Below are 6,000 nucleotides of genomic sequence, written 5' to 3'. Positions count from 1 at the left end.
CCAGGAACATCTAGGGGGAACATCTATCTGAAGGAACACCTGTGCAGCCCCCGAGAGAGCCGGCCGGCGGTGTGCCGCTCCCCTGCGGAAGTGGGGAAAGTGGCTAGGGGGAACCGCCCTTCCACGGAGGTGGAAGGGTCGGTAGCCAACCCGGGAAGAACCAGCAGCAAACCCGGGAAGGGCCGAGCAGACAAAAGAACAGTGCAGGGTCCTGTGTCGTTCCTCCACGAAGAGGGGGAGCGACATAACGGTGCCGTGACTCGGATATGAAGCCTAGGCAGGGTTTAGTGTCGTTCTTCCACGAAGACGGGGAGCGACAATCATGGCTTCCCAGGGCAAAGAGAGGCACTGGGCTGCCAGAAATGGACCTGTGATCCTTCAAGTCTGTCATCCTATCAGGTGAGCAACACATGACTGCACACATGGCACATTCTTTGAAGTCTTTCTCTACAGAGATGTCCTATAAGTATCTAGGTCAGATTTTGCCCCTTACCTGGTTAAAACCACCCAGTGGTTGCCTGGCCCACCTAAAATAGAACCACCATCTTTGTATGTGTTGCCAGTCTACATGATATGGTTCCTGTATAATTTTCCATTGTCACTTCTGCCCATCCACCATTGGCTTTTCTGTCCATCAGCAATGAATCTTCCTTCTGTTTCTGGAACCAAAAGTTCCTCCTTGCTCTTGTCCTTTCTCCATGCTGCTGGGGTGTCCTTTGAAGGCTTTCAACAGGGGATTGACGTGCTTGCTGGGAGAGTAGGTGACCGAGCCTGCAGGAATGTGTGGGAGCTGGGCGTGGTAGGGTGGCCCATCCCTTCTTGCACTTGTGTTACGGTTCCCTTTTACTCACCAGCGCCCAGGAGTTGCTGCCTTTGAAGCCAGGACCCACAGAGGGGCTTGTGTCCTGTGTCCCTGAGACACCTGACTCACAGATGTCCCTGCCGAGGACCCCCTGTTGGCTGTTCCGGAGGGCTCAGGTGCTGGTGATTTTGAGGGGAACTCAGGGCACCTTTGCTCAGGGAGCTGCTGAAGCAGTTCTAGTCAACGACTGTTCTTCCCCAACACCACGCTGTGTCTTCATGGTCTTCCTGTCAAAACCCTACAGACAGGAGACGGCTCAGAGGGCTCTGTGGGACCAGGCGCTAAAAATCGCCCCACAGAAGTGTATTCAGAGCCCATGCCACCTCTCAACTGATTCCAAGTTTTGGAGCCCAGGAAAGCTGGGCCGGAGGCAGCCGTGAGAGCTGTCACCCTGGTACTGGTAGAGCCCTCGGCGTAAGTCTGCAGAAGGCTGGGAGGCAATTGGCCAGTGCCTGTGTGGGGAGTCTGATGTGGTCTTTGACCCTGGACCAAGATGCTTTCCTGAGTGGGAGGGGCTTTCTCTCTCAGCCAGCAAGCACTTTGCCTGCCTTCCTAGTGCCCGAGAAAATTATCTTGAGAGCAGACAGCTTTGGGGTAAACCCATCCAGTGAAGTTCTACAGACTGAAAATAATATGAGTTTATGGGTAATGGTGTGAAAATATATCCAAGATGTATCATTAACTGAAAAAGAAGAAAAAATGAAACATTATAGAGTAGGCTTCACGTTGAAAGCCTTCTGTGGGTGCCTCTGCTGCAGTTGAGATACCGTGTGAAGTGCCGGTGCGTGCCGCAGGTGACAGAAGATGGGCAGCAGATAGAGCCGCTCCCCACCCGCCCTCATCCCCCTGCGGCTCTTCCCAGGCACCTCACGAATGATGGTGCCCTTCAGGGCACGGTTTTAGCACCAGGGCCCTGGGGTCAGGCGGGGGGAGAAATGAACCTTGAGCCAGCTTCTTCATAGTGTGCAAATACAACCAGCCAACATGGTATTCCCTTACACTTGTTATGGTCACAACCATCATGATATGAAACCAAAACATTTTTAAAATGCTAGGAAATCCTTTATGTATCACTCCTTACCTTAGGCATGGTGCAGCTGTAGTGCCGGAGCACAGGGTTGGAGACGCTCATAGTCCCAAACCCAGCCAGACCTTGTCAACTCCGACTGATGGGGACACAGTCACTCACTGCTGGTGGGTTGGAGAGAAGCCCAGCCAGACCTCGTCAACTCCGACTGATGGGGACACAGTCACTCACTGCTGGTGGGTCGGAGAGAAGCCCAGCCAGAGCTTTGGAGACAGTCTGCAGAAAACCCTTTTAGGTGGAGGACTTCGGGCCTGGTGGCTCCTGGGATGTTTGCCAAGGGAGAGGAGCAGGTGACAAGTGGGTGTCACCCCTGACACGGAGCACTTATGCTTCTCTGTCACATACTACTCTCCCATTTGAGAAAAAAATCTATTGTAGATGACTTCATAACTGCCTAATATATTAATCCATGTGTAAAAACTGGAAGTGTTTTGCTGTTAGAGCAAATACTTATTTCTGGAAGTTCAAATTTAATACACTTTGTTATGTTTCACAATTATTTCTTGACTTGAGAGGCAGAGAGAGAAAAAAGCTTCCACTCACTGCCTCTTTCCCCACATGTCCCCAGTGGCTCCTGGCTGGAGACAAAACCAGAAGCTGAGAGCTTAATGCAAGTCTCCCAGAGGGGTGACAGGAACTCAGTTTGTCTATCGTTGTTGTCTGCCAGGGTCTACATTAGCAGGAAGCTGGGGCCAGGAGAAGAACTGGGCATTGGGCCCAAGCACCATGATGTGGATTGCAGGCATTTTTTTTTTTAAATTTACTTATTTATTTATTTGAAATTAGAGAAGGTGGTTGGAGAAAGAGAGAGACTGAGAAAGAGAGAGATCTTCTATCCGCTGGTTCACTTCCTAATTGGCTGCAACAGCGGAGCTGTGCTGATCTGAAGCCTGGAACCAGGAGACTCTTCTGGGTCTCCCACTCAGGGGCAGGGGCCCAAGGACTTGGACCATCTTCTACTGCTTTCCTAGGCCATAGCAGAGCTGGATAGGAAGTGGAGCAGCTGGGACTCGAACTGGCAACCATATGGGATGCTAGCACTGTAGGTAGTGGCTTTACCTGCTACACCACAGTGTCAACCTCGGAATGTAGGCATTTTAACTGGCATCCTATCTGCTGGCTCAAGTGCCTGCCCCCAAATTATAAACTTTTAACTGAAATATTTTTTTCCATGAGAAAGTTTAGTGAATTAAGTTTTTGCTTGGATTGTGATTGCTTATTGTTTGCTAGTGATTCAAGATGGAAATATTGGGGCTGGAGTTTTGGCTCAGCAGATTAAAGACTCGGCCTGCAGCACTGGCATCCCATATGGGCACCCTTCCAAGAGGAAGCCCCTGGCTCCTGGCTTTGGAGCAGCTCTGCTCTCGATATTGTGGCCATTTGTGAACCGGCAGATGGAAGACCTCTCTCCTTCTTGTCTGTCTCTACCTCTCTCTGTAACTCTTTCAAATAAATAAAAGAAATCTTTAAAGATAAATGAAAATATCCATTTTTTCTTTTTAAAAAGTTACTTTTTTATTGTAAGAGGTTACTTCTGTAAATTGTAGAATGCTCAACAAATGTCGATATGCACAAAACCAGAGTAGCTCACACACACTTCCCCAGGCAGGGACAGCCGCTGTGAGCACGCAGGCACTTTCCTTCTGGTCTCTGTTTTGCTCACCAAGGGGGAGTTCTCAGAGGATGCACAGCAAGTCATTATTAGGAGCAACCAGGTGTGGAGAAATGGCATCAAAAGGCAATTTTCTTTTGGTGCAAATACGGCTTTGTCTTTGACACCTATTTTCATCATACCCACTTTTCATAAAGGTTTTAAGGATTCCACCCCTCCATGCCTTGGTGTCATTACCAGCTGCTTTTGCTTTATGCCGTGTCGCAGGCCTTCTCTCCGCTGTGTGGATGTGCTATGATTCATGTCAGTCCCAGCCTCCTTTTGGTCCTTTAGGAGGTTTGACTCTTTTCACTCATAGGAATGATACAGCTTACGTCTTTGCAAGTGAACATTCCATGGTACCTTTGGTAGCTTGAGTTTTCTGTGCAGTAGAGACCTGGGAGTGTGAGCACTGAGTGCAGGAAGGGTTCCTTACATGCCACGTGTACGTACGGTGTCCCCAGCCTGGACACTGTTCCTGCTCCCTCCTGACAGGGCACATTTTGCAGCTTTCTTTGCTGGTGATTTCATGTGTCCAGGTGAGAGCATTGACTGGTCACCTGTTACGATCTGGGACAAGAAGATGCACGATTCCTGGAGACTTCGCCTGCTCCTCTCCTGCTTCTCTTCCATTCTTTGCAGCAGTGAAGGAGAAGCAAGTGATCAGTTGTTCCAAATAGAAAACGGTGAGGCCGGCGCCGCGGCTCACTAGGCTAATCCTCCGCCTAGCGGCGCCGGCACACGGGGTTCTAGTCCCGGTCGGGGCGCCGGATTCTGTCCCGGTTGCCCCTCTTCCAGGCCAGCTCTCTGCTGTGGCCAGGGAGTGCAGTGGAGGATGGCCCAAGTGCTTGGGCCCTGCACCCCATGGGAGACCAGGAGCAGCACCTGGCTCCTGCCTTTGGATCAGCGCGGTGCGCCGGCCGCGGCGGCCATTGGAGGGTGAACCAACAGCAAAGGAAGACCTTTCTCTCTGTCTCTCTCTCTCACTGTCCACTCTGCCTGAAAAAAAAAATGAAAAGGAAATGCAAATGCCAAAGTCCTAATTTGACCAGTGTATGTTAGGTACTTGTGTTGGAACGTCACACTGTACCCCATAAATATGCATGGTGATTCCGTGTTAATAAAGCCACAGGTAATAAAAGAGGGCTGTAGAAAAGTGACCCTAATGCCATCTTCTGAGTGGTTCATGAGGGGCTTGTGTGTAAGCTTGCAGTTAAAGCACCTGCTGCCGTACTGGAGTTCTGGGTTCTGTTTCCAACTTTGGCTTCCTGCTAATGCAGACCTCGGGAGACAGCAGTGATGGCTCGGGTGGCGTGGTTCCTGCCACCCACATATGGATGACTGGGCTCCATCCCCCTGCTGGCTCTGGCCCTAGGCCAGCCCCAGCTGCTCTGGGCATTTGAGAGCCAGGGGCTGGGGAATCTCTGTGGCTCTATCTCTGCCTCTCAAATAATAAAAAAGAAAAATTGAAAGAAAAATTGAGTTTCTGAAGCTAATAAGTGCTTCAGATGTTCAGATTGTGTTTAACATGGCAGATCTAATTAGAGATCTTTCCTAAAATTGGTAGTAAGTAATGAGATAACCTTTTTTTTTTTTTAAAGGATTTTATTTATTTATTTGAGAGGCAGAGTTACAGACAGAAAGAGAGAGGTCTTCCATCAACTGGTTCACTCCCTAAATGGCCACAATGGCTGGAGCTACGCTGATCCAAAGCCGGGAGCCAGGAGCTTCTTCTGAGCCCCATATGCAGATTCAGCGGCCCAAGCTCTTGGGGCATCTTCTACTGCTTTCCCACTTGATAGCAGAGAGCTGGATCAGAAGTGGAGCAACCGGAACATGAACCAGGGCCCATATAGGATGCAGGTGCCATAGGCAGAAGCTTAGCACACTATGCCGCAGCACTGGCCCCAAGATAAACTCTTAATGGTGAAGGAGGTTTGTAACTAGTTCCTGGCGATGCCCCCGGGGAAAGTGCACAGGCACACAATGCTCTGGTGGTTTGAAGGAATGTATGTGGGGGAGCCCGTGGGGTGGGTGCAGGTCATGGCTCTGCCCTGGACGGCTCTGTCCAGGACGGCTGTGCAACCTCGGCAGTTAGACTCTGGGCCCCAGATGTGGATTATCCTATGTGAAGTTCTTAGAACTATGCCATGCCCATCAAACAAGGAATAAGAAGCTTTAGATCTTACTGTTGCTTTGTTGCTTTATCACTTTATCTTCTTAAAAACTATTTACTTATTTATATTTGAATGGCCAAGTAACGGAGCTAGGGAGAGGCCTTCCACTGGTTGGTTGCTCTCCAAATTGCTGCAGTAGCCAGATATGGACCAGGCTGAAGCCAGAAACCTGGAACTCCATCTGGGTCTCCAACATGGTTGGCAGGGATCCAAGCACTTGGGT

This window comes from Oryctolagus cuniculus, chromosome 10 (assembly GCF_964237555.1).
Source record: "Oryctolagus cuniculus chromosome 10, mOryCun1.1, whole genome shotgun sequence".
Lineage (NCBI taxonomy): Eukaryota > Metazoa > Chordata > Mammalia > Lagomorpha > Leporidae > Oryctolagus > Oryctolagus cuniculus.
Note: the sequence above shows the minus strand (reverse complement) of the source record.